Genomic DNA, 14,345 nt, shown 5'->3' with positions numbered 1-14,345 from the left:
AATATATGCAATCCCTCTCTTTCTCTCTGTATAAATAAATATATATATATATATATATATATATATATATATATATATATATATATATGTATATGTATATAGAGAGAGAGAGATAATTATTCTGGAACTATTCTAAATATAAATTCATTGCCACAACGAATGACCTTTTATTATGTACTTATTACCCAAGAACAAATTACATTACAGCTATAAAAACTTGAAATTCATTGCTGTAGATACAAATACTCTGATATTTCTTCACCTGCTGCTCAAATGAATGGATTTATAAATCTTCTCTCTAAAATTCTGTTAATTCCTAACTATTGCAACTCTGTAATGCCATGTATTGACCAGTATAAGCAGCTTTACAGTAGTTTGTATTAGCTTAAAAGAATTATCGACATAAGCCAAACTTTAAATTTATGGTTCTTGAATTCTTAACACACAAGATATGCACAAATGACAGTAGACCATACGGATATATGAGCCAAAAAAGTGAAAGCTAATATAACGGTATTGATGAAGAAATTACTTGGATAAAAGGGTTGCAAAGTTTTAAGGAATCATGTAGACAGAGGGAAAAAGTCCATATTAACCATATAAAGAGCCAAACATATTACCATACATATATAAATAGTGATTCAAGTCCATGAATGCCACAGATCCTAAGCTATAGATACACATTATGACTGAACTAATTTTATATGAACATGCTGATGAAAATGAAAGTAGACATATACTTGTTAAATTAAATTGGAAGAATGTCTTTAAATGGACTGTGCATTAGTACACTATCATCTTTATACAGTAATAATCACTTCAATATTCATAATTAGGGGGGAATGCATTTGAACTATGCAAATTATGTTAAAATAGCACATACAACTATACTCCTCATTAAGTCCTATCAAAATAAGTATATGTTGATAATAGTTATCCTGTAAAATTCATTTTGCAGGGGTTAAGAACTTACTTAATGAAAACTGGAGATCTCCTCTAGCAGACTAACATCACTAAACATAATGGACCTGATTCATTAAGGAAAGTTAAGCAAAATATTGAGAAAGTTTTCTTACTCAAGTTTTCTGGGCAAAACCATGCAAGAGGTGCAAATTAGTTTATCATTTTTGCACATAAGGAATATACTGTCTGTTTTTTTTAATGTAGCACACAAATACTTGATAGCTCATTTGTACAATTAAAGTTGATCTAGGAAATGCCCTACCCCAAATAAATCTGCCATCACATTTTAAATTTACCTCCCCTTCCAATGCAAAATGTTTTGCCTTACTTACTTTTGCTTAACTTTCCTTAATTAATCAGGCCGAATGCATGCATTACATTTCTTCAATATTTAAAGCCAAAGTCCTATTTATTTTCTATTTTCATGTCCGTAGTACTACTTTTCTTTAGCATGTATCTCATCACTTTGTTATGTTGCTCCTTATAGGTGAAACAGGACTATACCCATACACCATGCAGCCAAGGTGCTTTTTTTGAATGGAACAGTGCTTTCTTGCAGTGAATGATGCAACATAGCTGGGAGCTAAATGGAGAATCCGTGCTATATTGTAACACATATCAGATTAGTTTGGCAGAGTATAGACCATTCACTTGAATACAGACAGCACCAGCTGTAACCTAAGAATTGTTATAAGGTGAGAGTAATTTTAAACATATATGCTATCCTTGAGCAGAGTACTGCAAGTTATCTTAAGGATTGCTGAACAATTTTGAATCCTAACACAGACGTGAACCTTTTCCTAGTCCTTAATAACAGTATATCGATTTGCTTTAGGTGTTTTTTTTGCGTCACTACAATAGGAATTATGGCTAACACATAAGGTGCTGTCATAATAAATTCTGTATCATATTGACCTCACTCAGGCTGTAAGCCTGGAGGCATCAGGCACTGTGTGTACTAACCACTTGACTCTGTTGGATTTTGCATACTAGCCACCAGATAGGGGTTAGTTTTGTACACTAACCCCTACATTGGCCTCTGCTTTGAAAATGCCATATTTTGCTATGTGCACAAGACACTATAATCAATGTAGTGTAGTAGGAGAGTGGGGCTCAGACCCAAACTTGCACCTTGGCCCATGGACCTACAGTTACCCAACAATTTTTATTTGCTGCTCTGGCTCCACATTCACATCCAATGATAACTTCACAGATAGAGGGCAAAGGATTAGTCAACAGTTCAGCAGAAGTTGGTTTCTGTGTCAAAACAGGTGATTAAGTAGAAACTAGCAATATACAGTAAACCATTTTTAGTTGGTTTATTTTATTTTTTCTATGTTCATGCCATTGGTTTACCAGAATCAGTAGAGATCTTAAAAGTTAATGTTTGTGATATTTTACTCTAATCGATCAGATTTTTATCCATAAATACAGCAAGAAAATAACTGCAATAGTCCGTAATTTTCTGAACAGACTAACAGGGCCTGGTTAAACCAGAAGTGATCTGGCCACTTGGAAGTGATCCTGCTGCCTATCTGTATGGTAAAATTGAACATTGATACTGCTCCTTGGCTGATGCGTGACTGCCTTAAGGGCCCTAAAGTAAGCTTAATACTACATATGATTTTTTTCTCCTTTTTAATGCACCATATTATGGTAATTAAGTACTGACTCTAAACAATGTACACAGGACCTTGCCCAAGACCCTATCAGTTACCAACATTAAAAATATGAGCATGTAGCTAACAACACTTGATTGTGTCATTGTGAGTTATTTTTCTGATTCCACCTGTTTAACAGAGTTTTCTACGGACAAGCAGGATCAAAATAAAATGGATATAGCGCTACTGTATTAGTGTGCTGCCTGTAGTCTATACAAGAAATTCCACTATGTTCCTACATGTATACAAAATAAAAAATAGAATGTATAAACATCAAGCGCTCACATGAATTCTTAGAACCGGAAAAGAGGATTCTTCACAGCCAAATATTTGGAAGCAGATGGCATACACTTTTCTTAATTCAAAAGTACTGCAATAAAAACTCATACAAGAAAGAAAATATACAGTGTAGAAAATCACTTCAAAGTTCATAAAAACACCCATGTCATAGTACACATATTAGGTAGTTTCAAAAAGAAAAAAACCCTTTTCCAAGTGGGGATTAACCACTATTGCAGCCACTCCATAATGTGACACTCTCCCATAAGACATATGCTTACAAAAACATAATGAATATTGCGCCCATCAAAAGATATCCAGACGATCAGCGATTTCCAAGTATCCTCAATGCTCGCATCATATGTAAAAAGATAAAAATGGGAACATCTAGTGCATTATCGTTTTATTACTGAATAAAATGTCTGTAAATATTACACTCACATTGTAAAACAATATACAATTATCCTCAAATGACCGGAGAGTCTCTCATGATAACGCTTGTAGGAAGAACTTGGATTAAATCCCCGAGGTATAAGTTCCTTCCAATGATGTCAACAAATGTTTTTCTGCTTCCCTACTGTTTGTTTTATCCATCCTTGTAGCAAAGTGCTGCTAGTTAAGATGTTTGGAAAAGTTTTTTCGTGGTGTGCATATCTTGCATATCTTGCTCTGTTGTTTTTTTTACAGCTTGTTTTGTTCCTCCTTGGAGGTAAAATGTAGCAGTTGCTGTTAGCTCAGACATTACTGCTTAAGCTCACATTTAAAAAAAAAAAAAAATTAGTGTTTTGTTGTGTTTTTCCCATTTTGCTTGTCAGTTTATGTTAAGGGAAGCGCAGTTTCACTATCCCGCCAGATCAGATAGCAAGATGGAGGAAATCCTCAGAGCGTTAATTAACATGGCGCCACACAGCAGGCCCAGCAGGACCAAATGCTAGCTGAGGCCTAGGTGGAAAGTAACAGACTGATGCGGGCGGAGCTCAGTCAGCTCAGACAAAGTGAGCACGAGCCCGCTGTGTTGCAAAAGATAATCTCCTCAGATGACATTGAGGCATTTTTGTTATTGTTTGAAAGGATTGCGACACATCTTAAGTAGCCAACAGGTGAATGGGTACAGAAACTGGCTCCTTATTTGACGGGTGAAGCCCCGCGGGCCTATATGGATGTGCCCAAGGATCACGCAGCGGACTTTAAGCATCTAAAGACCGCCATTTTGGCACGGATAGGGGTGGCAGGGCCTGAGAAGGCGCAACGATTCCATGACTGGTGGTTTAGACGCGTGCCCAGCTGGCAGACCTGGCAAAGTTAACAAAAAGTTGGTTAGAGCCCGACCGTAATATATCGGTCAGAATGTTAGAAATCCTGGCTTTTGACCATTGTGAGCGAAATCTGAGTCTGGAGTTACAGAGATCGGTTCTACAGACCGCCCCTCAGTCGGTAAAGGAGCTTGCGACAGCTATTGACTGGTATTACACTGTGAAAAATATAGCCCGGACAGCTGGGAAAGTTGTTAAGCCAGACTTCAGGTTGAAACCAATACCAGAGGTGGGAACAGACCGCAAAGTGATCCCAGTGAAGTGTTTTGAGTGTGGTGAGCAGGGGCACTTCCGTAGACATTGCCCAAAATGTCCAGAACCGATGGTTTGTTCGGTGGTTCGACTAGACCCCAGGTTTCCTGCTTGTTTCACCATGTCCTTTTCCACAGGGAAACAAGCAGTGTTAGCGTTGGTGGACTCGGGGAGTGAAATCACCTTGGTATCCGGCACTGTGGTTCCAGAAGGTCTGTCGACCCGGCTACCATCAGTGAAAGTTTTGTGCATTCATGGGGTCACCAAGGAATATGACCGTGTCAATCTTCCCAATACTGTAATGGGAAGAACAGTGCAAGTGGTAGCAGCAATAGCCCCAAGGCTGCCATAACCTCTTATTCTGGGGCAAGACTTTCCCCTGTTTCGGGAAATTATAGCCGACCGGATCGGTCAGGACATGCTGGCAACTGAGTCACTGGCTGGACCTCCAACCTTACTTGATCCTGTTTTTCACGCCCAGGAACTGGAGATAAAGGCCAAGAAGTCGCAATACCTGGAGCCTGAATACCAGGCTTTGGTTGCAACTAGGCCGCTGTCACGTTCCAGAACACGGGAGAAAAAGGTCCTAGCTGGAGAAAGTCAGGAGGGAACAGAAGCCCTGCCAGAGGGTGAAGATTGGTCCCCAATATCCAGGACTGTGTCACTCCAGGACTTTGCAAGAGACCAACTTAATGATAGTGCTCTGGAAAATGCTTATAAATATGTGGTGTAAGTGAATGGAGTGTGGAAGGCTGAGAGACCAGAACCTTATCTACTATATAAAAGCCTAGTGGCGTGTGTCTGTGTGTGGGGAAAAAAACACCAAGCTGCAGCGCCACCTGCTGGGCGAAGTTATACACTGACCTACTAAATTCTTAGTGTGTGTGGGGGAAAAAACTCAGAAAGGGCTGAAATTTGCTGCAGCGCCACCTGCTGGGCGGAGTTATACACTGACCTACTAAATTCTTAGTGTGTGTGGAAAAAAAAACTCAGAAAGGGCTGGAATTTGGTATACTAAGATGTTTTTAATTTGTTAATTTAATTTGTTAATTGTTAAAAGTGTTTATAAAGATTTTAAAAAAATATATATATATTTCTTGAAGGAGAAGTGACAGTTGGGAGTGGTTGGTGGTTGCCGGGGGTGACAGTGGGGAGTGGTTGGTGGTTGCCGGGGGTGACAGAGCGAGAGGAATGTGATACTCAGGACCGCTGAGAGAGATCCCTGTGTCTGGATAGACATCTGGATAGATGTGGCGATAAAGATGAAGGATGAGGTGATGGAGAAAAATGATGAGGTGGTGACATGTGGACAAAACCACGTTAAAAAAGGGCGCTTACATCAGAAAGTAACGTTCTTCACCTGAGGAGGCCTGGCCTAGTCCCAAATGCATGACAAGAACCTTTTTAACACCTTAAGTAGCTTGATTTGACTAGAATGCATGAGTATCATGCACGGGTTAACTTGTTTTATAATAAAAGAGGATCTGTTGCATAGGGTGACAGCGGTACAGGAGAAAACAGTTCATCAACTCTTGGTGCCACAAGAACACGTTCCTTTGGTACTAACAACAGCCTATGCACACCTTTTGGGGGGGTATCTGGGAGAGGAGAAGACTCTAAATCGAGTGCTCCTGAGGTTTTACTGGCCGGGGATCTGTATGGCAGTCAAGAGATACTCTCAAGCCTGCCCAGTGTGCCAGTGGACGGCCCCTAAACTAGACTATCAAGCTCCACTGGTAACTCTTCCTATAATTTCAGTTCCAATTGAGCGAATTGCCATGGACTTAGTGGGTCCCTTGGACTAGTTTGCCCGAGGTACGGGGTTTAGTCCCTTTGAGCTCCTGTTTGCGAGGCAACCCCGCAGAGTTCTGGATATCCTCAAAGAAGGGTGGGAACAGCAGGGTCCCAAAGAACCAAATATAGTACAATTTGTGGCCCAATTATATGATCGACTACAACAGATCGGCCCGTTGGTAAAACAACACCTGACGGAAGCACAGGGACGGCAAAAGAAGGGTTATGATACCTGAGACACTCTACCCATCTTTAACCCAGGTGACAAGGTGCTCAATTGCATTGAATAAATTAGATGGTAAAAGCAGTGGATCTGCCCGCAAGCTGTTTCTTGGAAGAAACAGGTATGGATCTGGCCAGCACAGCATTCTGGGGCTTTAAATCCCTTGCGGTTTCAGTGGTCGCACAACAGGGAGATCATTAAGCTTCCTGATGATTGTGGACACTGCAGAAAGGCAACTACAGTAGCTGAGACCCCCCCCCCCCCCCCCCAGCTGCTGGGATCCATAGCAGCTGCTATCTCTGCTACATTAGTAGTTACGCCCACGCTTTGCCAAAATGTTTTACTGTAGATTTATAGTAAAATAAAACATAATACACATAGAAATGACAATGCTAATCAACCTATGTAGATTTCATACCTTTCATTTGCAGTATGTTAGCTCTTCTGGTGTTGAAGGGAAAAGTAGAATGTTTTATCGACTTGCTGTGGATGCTTGTACAGTATAATAATGCTGAGCTCTAGTACAAAACCAGAAAGTTCTTCTGCATGTAATTGGTATATAATATGCACTACACTCTGCTAATAACAAGTAGAATAGAAAGGTCAACCTGAATTGTTTACAAAGTACTTTATTGTTATTGCAGTCTTACAACGCCCACAGTCTTTGGGTTCAGTCTTACCAACAGAAAACAATAAAAAAATAGATAAAACCATTTACTGCATTTATGTTGGTAAGTATTTTAAGTAAAGATTCTTACAAGATTACAGGACCAATTGGTTAAGATCATTTCAAACATGGGGCTTAGCATAGCAGTAATGTCTGGTAGGTCTAGTTCGCTACCCCCCACAAATTTATGGAAAGGCAGGTTTTTGCAACCTTAAATTTTTGGGACGAATGCATAATTAAAGGATCCAAACTAATAAGCTAGTATAGGGATGGGGGTAAAATATAAAATAGCCATGGATTACATTATTAGCCTAAGTATCATAAACAGTTGTCCTCTAGGAAAGAGGTACATTCCTATATATGTGAAGGTAAGGTGGATAGGTTTAGGGAAGACAGAAAGCTTTTAGCTTCTCAGGGAAAATACATTTTTATTGAGATTTTTTAGAGATGTCAAAAGTAAGATGGGAGATAGAGGAGTATTCGAGCGATACCAAATGTGCAACCAATACAAACCTATCAACAGAACACTATCATACACTGATTTAACAATTGGATATATCATCATAATATGTAAGCAACTATAAGAATATGTTGGATTTATGTAGTAAGAGTATTAAGTAGGATGGTGAAATATTTATGTGGTCCAGTGAAAGGATCAAAGGTTACTGATGTAACTTTTGTGATTGATTCACAAGAGTAATAGTGAGGTGTTTATTATTGTATCTGTGATCATAGTCTTTTGGTGAGTAATAAAGTATGACAGACTCTTTAGTAGTGAAATGATTAACCCATACTTGAATCTCAGTTAGGTACCAATGAATATAAGATTCTCTATCTTGGAGCACAATGGAATTTTAAGGCTGTTTTAAAGAGATACTAAATTTTAAGGGACATGATAGTACAGTGGTAATTATTTTGTAAGTGGAGAAATCGCTAAATGAAAATATCGGTTATTCACAAAAAAATAATAATAATAAAGGTCCCAAGGTGGGAATCAGTCGTCGATGCAGGAAAAACATCTCAATAATTCACCAAGGTAAGTTCTCTAGCCTCTTGGAGAATTTTCTCTTTGGAGCGGAAACAATGTAATCGCCAGTCTTTGGCTTGTGGGTTAGATGTAAGATCACAATATATAGTGCTTTACCTATCAGGTTCCATTTCTGTAACCGATTGCTGAAACAACTTAGTAAAGTCTATAGCTAAATCTTTGTATTCTGTGTTCTCCAGGACTCTCTTTAAACAGAGATTCTTTACTTGAATCATGTTCTCCAAATCTTCTTGATGGTCTTGATCCACTGTTTGTGTATATGCTGCCATTCTGGTCTCACGGGATTTGGTGCAGCAATCCAGGACTGCTATTTCGGACTTGAATTGCAACAAAACTTTGGGCTTTCTGATTTATGATGTTTTCAATATATGTCATTTCTGCAAGCAGCATTGTGATGTCTCATCTTGTGGCAGGACAATCTAAAACTCAGATGCTCTGAGATAGCTGATTGCAGATAGGCCTCTCAGCTCCCAAGATAGACTTTTTTGCCAAAACCTGTAATAATTCTAGTGTGCTTGTCTTTTTTCCTTTAGGCAATTTGGCATATGTGTTGTACAGTGTAAAAGAGGTAGAATTATCGCAATGTGTCCTCACTGTTATATATATTTATAGCAGGTACAACAGACTGAGCTAGTTTGCTACAGGCCCATGTGGATTGTAGATTTAATCATTTTTAATGGATAAAGTTTTCTTCTGCTACTATATGCAAAATAGTGTCTATTACTTTAAGGACATTATATAGGCAAGAACAAGCTCTCTTTTTTTCCATTATTATATTTATGTTTCTGTGGCATTAACGGAAGCACAGTCAAAATAAAATAAGCCTCTTGTTCCGATTATAGCAGTAAAATCTATATGTACTATACTTAAGATGTGACACAATTCTTGAAACTAGGAAAACGGTTAAACATAGTTATAGTTTTTTGTGATAATTTGACCATACTGGACATGGGGGAAAAACCTAAGTGTATCAGCATTTAGTATAGGTGTAAGGCTAAAAAAAGATTCACAAAATTTGGAGTATAAATATTTGGAGCCCCTTTACACTTAGTAATGTTCAGACATTTTTGTGAATTGTTAGAATACACATTTTGTTTTACTAAACTAAATATTTTAATTAAGCATCTGTCATATATAGTATGGAGTATACTGTTTTATTTATATAAACAGCTGTTACAATAAGTGCATTCAGCAATTTAATGGAATTTTCCCCAAATCGGGCACATGCAACCGGTGGTAGTCATTAAAACGATGCCCATCTTGCCATTACCAGATATGCCGACAGGAATACACTGAAGGTGTCTTCCCTGGCACACTGGTAATACTGACAGCTTTAAACAGTGATCAGAAGCCACGGCGACATATGAAGAACACGGCAGGTAAGGATGATATCATTTTCATGACGCACATTATGTTTGCTGTTCTTAAGCTGGTATTTTAAGGATCCGCTGCCTCTATAATGTTATTTAGAAAGCCTAATACACTTACACTTATAATTATACTTAAACTGTGCCACCTGTTAGATTGAATTGCCTTTTTCAATCACCCCTCGGTTTTAATAAATGTACCAAGGTGGTTTTATCCAAGAGAGATTTGTTTGGATTCAACGGGGTCAACCAAGTTGTCCCTGGGAATAACTAGCAAACTTCATCCCAACAGCATGTAGTCTACAAGACTTGGGTGGAGGCACTAATAAGAGTAAATGTGTATAACAATGCATATCTTTAACACCCCACTCAGGAGCTGATATTATTTAAGCAAGTTACCACTCCCCTTGTGTATACAGATCAGTGTGTACCAGGTGTCTGATATCAATGTAACTTTTGTATAGAAATCAATGTGTGTATTATTTGTGTAACTTGTGTACAGTAATCAGTGGGAATCAGGTGTGTGATAATGGTGTCATGTGTATAGTAATCAGTATCAGGTGCCTGATATCAGTGTGAGCTGTGTATAGAGATTGGTGCGTATGATATATGGGTAACCTGTATATAGTGATCAATGTGTATCAGGCATCTGATACTGAGGTGACCTGTGTACAGTCATCATTGTGTATTAGGTGTGTGTATAGAATATTAAATTGAGTGGTATGGATGGATCAGAGGAGGGGGACCCCAAACCAGTATCTTGCCAAGGTCTCCATGGGGTCTTAATTTGGCTCTGGTGTACAGTGCTGTAACAAGCAGCCATAGCGCTTGGAGAAAGCACCTGCTAAGGCACAACCACCCAAAGGGGCAACAAGAGGAGGTGCCCCCCTTGAAGACTGGTGGTGGCAGATTATGGTGGGGGCAGATGAGGCACCTTACACCTAAACTACATTTTGTGTTACCTGCATCTAACCCACATTGGGGCTGATGCTTGTTTGCATAATGTATCTTACATAACATTGATCTGCACATAGCTGAAAAGTGGGCGCCCGCCAATGCGCCCATGTGCCGGGTGGTAAATTTATCAAGCTGGGGGTTTCAAAAAGTGTAGATGTTGTCTTTAGCAACAATCAGATTCTAGTTATCATTTGTTTAGTACATTCTACAAAATGACAGCTAGAATCTGATTTGGTTGCTATAGGCAAAATCTCCACTTTTTCAAATATGCAGCTTGATAAATTTACCACTAGGACATGGAAACATAGAATTTGATGGCAGATAAGAACCACTTAGACCATCTATTCTGCCCAGTTTTTAAACATTGGTAACCTCAAATCCTATTTGATCCTTAGTTCCTCATTGTAAGGATATCCTTATGTCTATACCAAATTGCTCTACTGTATTAGTATCTATCACTTTCGATGGGAGGCTATTCCACTTATCCACTACCCTTTCTGTGAAGTAGTTTTTCCTCATTGCTTTGTTATATTGCTTACCTGCCTTTAAGTCACCTGAAATAGTGACTCCTAGATTCCTTTCCTCCTCAGTTTCTTTTATAGTGCCATTAATACTATATTTAGCTGTTTGGTTCAGAAAGCCATATTATATATGGGTGGTCAGATACAGGTGCAAATAGCTGATTATGATGGACCACAGCACTAACAAACCACTTGTGAGCAGTAATTTTTTTGTCGCTCAGGCATATGTTATGCATTTTTGTGTGTGCTTAAGCAAAAATTTTATTTTTTCATACACAAGATGAGTAGCTGTTTCTGCTGTATTAGAGAATGTTTAGCATTTTGATTGCATTTGATGCTAATAAAATAAATGGTTAATAACATGGGCATAAGTGGGACATAAGTGTACGTGACGTATGTCTGGCGTAAACTATGTGGATACGCTAATTGTTCCATGCGGGCACGCATCTTAATATAGTTGCTCCTTTGAATATTGTCACAATTGCAAATCTTGTTAATGAACGCAAATTGCACCTGCAATTCGGAGCACAATTGTGGACAACTATGCATCAGCCCCATTGTATGTTACCTGCAGCTAACATACCTGGTGCAGGTCTTTAGCTTGGACTAAGATTAACTGCAGACCCACTTTTAGTGTATTTTACACTGTTTATTTAAGAGAGCATAAAAGGGAAAATAACCTGCGTTTTTTTCGTAATGAGGAAGAACATGGAAAAAGTCCAATGTGATTTCCTCTTTCACTACAGTAAAAATGGCACGTTTTAAATATGATAGTGGTGATGCCTATGGGAAAATATAAGCAAGGGGATATTTGTTTATGTTTGTACTCCATTTATAATAACGTTAAATGGAGCACTGACAATAGTGCACTAATTAATATTGCAGCTACAAAGTGACAGCAATGTGTTCTGTATCGGCTCCACAGTAGTACTACACAGACTGTCTGGAAGCTGCTGCCAGTTGCCTGTGAAATCTGAAACCAGAGGGCTGTCCTGCTTCCTTATCCCAGCCTCTTGCACTGTACAGTGTATTGACACATTCACACACAAGAGCAGTCCTTCCAACTTCAGGCACAATCCTGTATGTAGTACAAGTTCCCTGCTAGAACTGCACAACACTGTGCTTAGGTGCCAGCCTGTCAGTACTAAGTGGACTGTAGTTTGCAAGTGGGTTCTGCGTCAGTTATTAAAGAGGAGCTGATGAGAAATCTCTCTGCATGGCCAGTTTGCATTTACCAGGACTGTATTTAAAGAACTTATTGACAAAACCTATTGCTGTGATTTCAACCTGCCGTGTGAATGATATAACATTGCTGGATCTTATACTGGATTTATTCTTTTGAATCATTTGCATCATTTTGGATCTGATCTAATATTGGAAGGGTAGGTATATATTCATCTCTCTGTCAGTTTCTCTGTTTAGAAATTGCTTTTTTTTAATTATTGACAGACACAAGTTATTCTGCTAACCTAGGGAGAAGCAGCTGTCTTGTGGAATGCGAAGATCTTCCTGGGTGACTGGAGACTCTGTTCTCCCACAGCGTTAGTTAAAGGTCTACTGTGATTGCAACTGTCAATACGCACACATCATGCACACTGCATACAAGCACTGCGTCATTTCTGTCTACAGATAGAATAAATTATGCCTTATAGATGTCTTTTTCTCGCCATAGGTTCAATATTAATAAGTACTATTTTTTTCCATTAAACTAGACTGCATACTTGTGATGTAAGGGATAGCTTAAGCTAGGTTTGCAGCTGTTCCTATATTATAAAGTGATACTTATCCTTAAAGGAATAGCAACATGTCCATTTTATGCTTCAAAATGTTGGGTTTTTTTTTATTGCACTGCCATGTGTTACTGTTAAAATGAGTTTTGGCTCTTGTTTTAAGGAGTGAACTTGTCAGCATGTTGACCTGCTGTATAATAAAACTGTAATAATTATGGTATTTGTCTTAGTTATCATGTGTGAGTGATGTTGTTGTATGGGGGTTAGCAACTTTAACTGTGGAAGTTTGTTGCGGTAGTTTAAAACAAAAGAAATCATTGGCATTACATACCCACTATCTCTGTTTGGAAGGTATAGCCATTTTTCCTACTAGTTTTCCCTATTACACTTTTAGGGTCATTATATAGATCAGGGCTGTTGGTCTGTGGGCCTGATTTAATCAGATCTTTAAGAGATCCCCTCAAAGTACACAAGATACTTCAACCACAGGGGCAGATCTAGACTTTTTTCTGGGGGAGGGATTTAGCATAGCCACGCCCCTCCTTCACTCTGATTGTTTGGCCCCACCCCCGCCTTCCCTTTGATCAGACCTCTCCGCTGCAATTCGAAGGTATATAAAGTGCTGCTGGGGGGAGGGGGTCTTTTGCCTCGATCATCCACCTCTGGATCCACCCCTGTTCAACCATAATATGTATTGCATTGAGTAAACGTATAATATTATCCAGTAGGCAAGCAAATTATTTATAATATATATATATATATATATATATATATATATATATATATATTGTAAATATATACATATTTTATATAATATATTATATATATATATATATATATATATATATATATATATATATATATATATATATATATATACTTTGTTGTCACTCTTTAGCAATTTAAAGTGGCAAAAAGTAGCAATTAAAAGTGCAGAACAAAGTAACATTCTGTGTAAATTGGAATTGTTCCCAAACTTTTTGCAAGGAATCCACAATTCAAGATTGCAGAGAGTTTGCTGCTGGTGCAAATGCCCTTTAATTGAGTAGTGTTTACATCAGATATTTGGCCTATGATAGCTGGAGGTTGTGTTTCTAAATGTGCCCACATATCCATCAATGTGTTATCTTATGAGTTTGAAAACATTTGTCACCCAGTACTTGAAAACAGTTATTACTATTATTGCCATTGACTTGTAAGGTGCCACCGGGCTCCACAGTGCCATACAGTGGTCAAAACAGAGCACATATAAAACAGGGACATACGAGGTAGTCAAAATGAAGGCAGATGTAAATACATAGGGTAACAACATTGATGGCTTTCAATCTAGGACAGTGCTGAGAAGAGCCAGTGTGGCTCAGAGTGAAGATTGGGAGATTCGTGAGTAGTGCAGGTCAGAGTAAAGTAGGCTCTAGTAAAGAGGTGGGTTTTCAGATGAGTAGTTAAAGATTTGCAGGCTGGGGGAAAGCCTAATGGCAGGGAATTCCATAGGTGAGTAGTGACATAAGAAAAGTCTCATAGGCGGGAGTGAGAGGGGGTTTTCAGAGAAGAGGTGGTGTATGGGTTAGAG

General features: G+C 38.7%; 1 protein-coding gene across 3 annotated transcripts in view; it reads left to right on the top strand.

Annotated features, from left to right (window-relative positions):
• The window catches only part of ARHGAP24 (Rho GTPase activating protein 24), a 706,220-nt gene that overhangs the window by 244,642 nt on the left and 447,233 nt on the right, over positions 1 to 14,345 (top strand). The window contains exon 1 of one of the 3 annotated variants that reach the window (XM_075203169.1): positions 12,023 to 12,427. The exons of the other annotated variants lie outside the window; for them this stretch is intronic. The gene's annotated coding sequence lies outside the window, so the exon portion shown is untranslated. Of the gene's footprint in view, positions 1 to 12,022; positions 12,428 to 14,345 lie in introns of those variants that run through there. 3 annotated transcript variants of the gene reach the window in all.

The sequence above is a fragment of the Mixophyes fleayi genome, chromosome 1 (assembly GCF_038048845.1).
Source record: "Mixophyes fleayi isolate aMixFle1 chromosome 1, aMixFle1.hap1, whole genome shotgun sequence".
Classification (NCBI taxonomy): Eukaryota; Metazoa; Chordata; class Amphibia; order Anura; family Limnodynastidae; genus Mixophyes; species Mixophyes fleayi.
The sequence above is the reverse complement of the archived record's forward strand: the minus strand, read 5'-3'. Positions and strand labels throughout refer to the sequence as shown.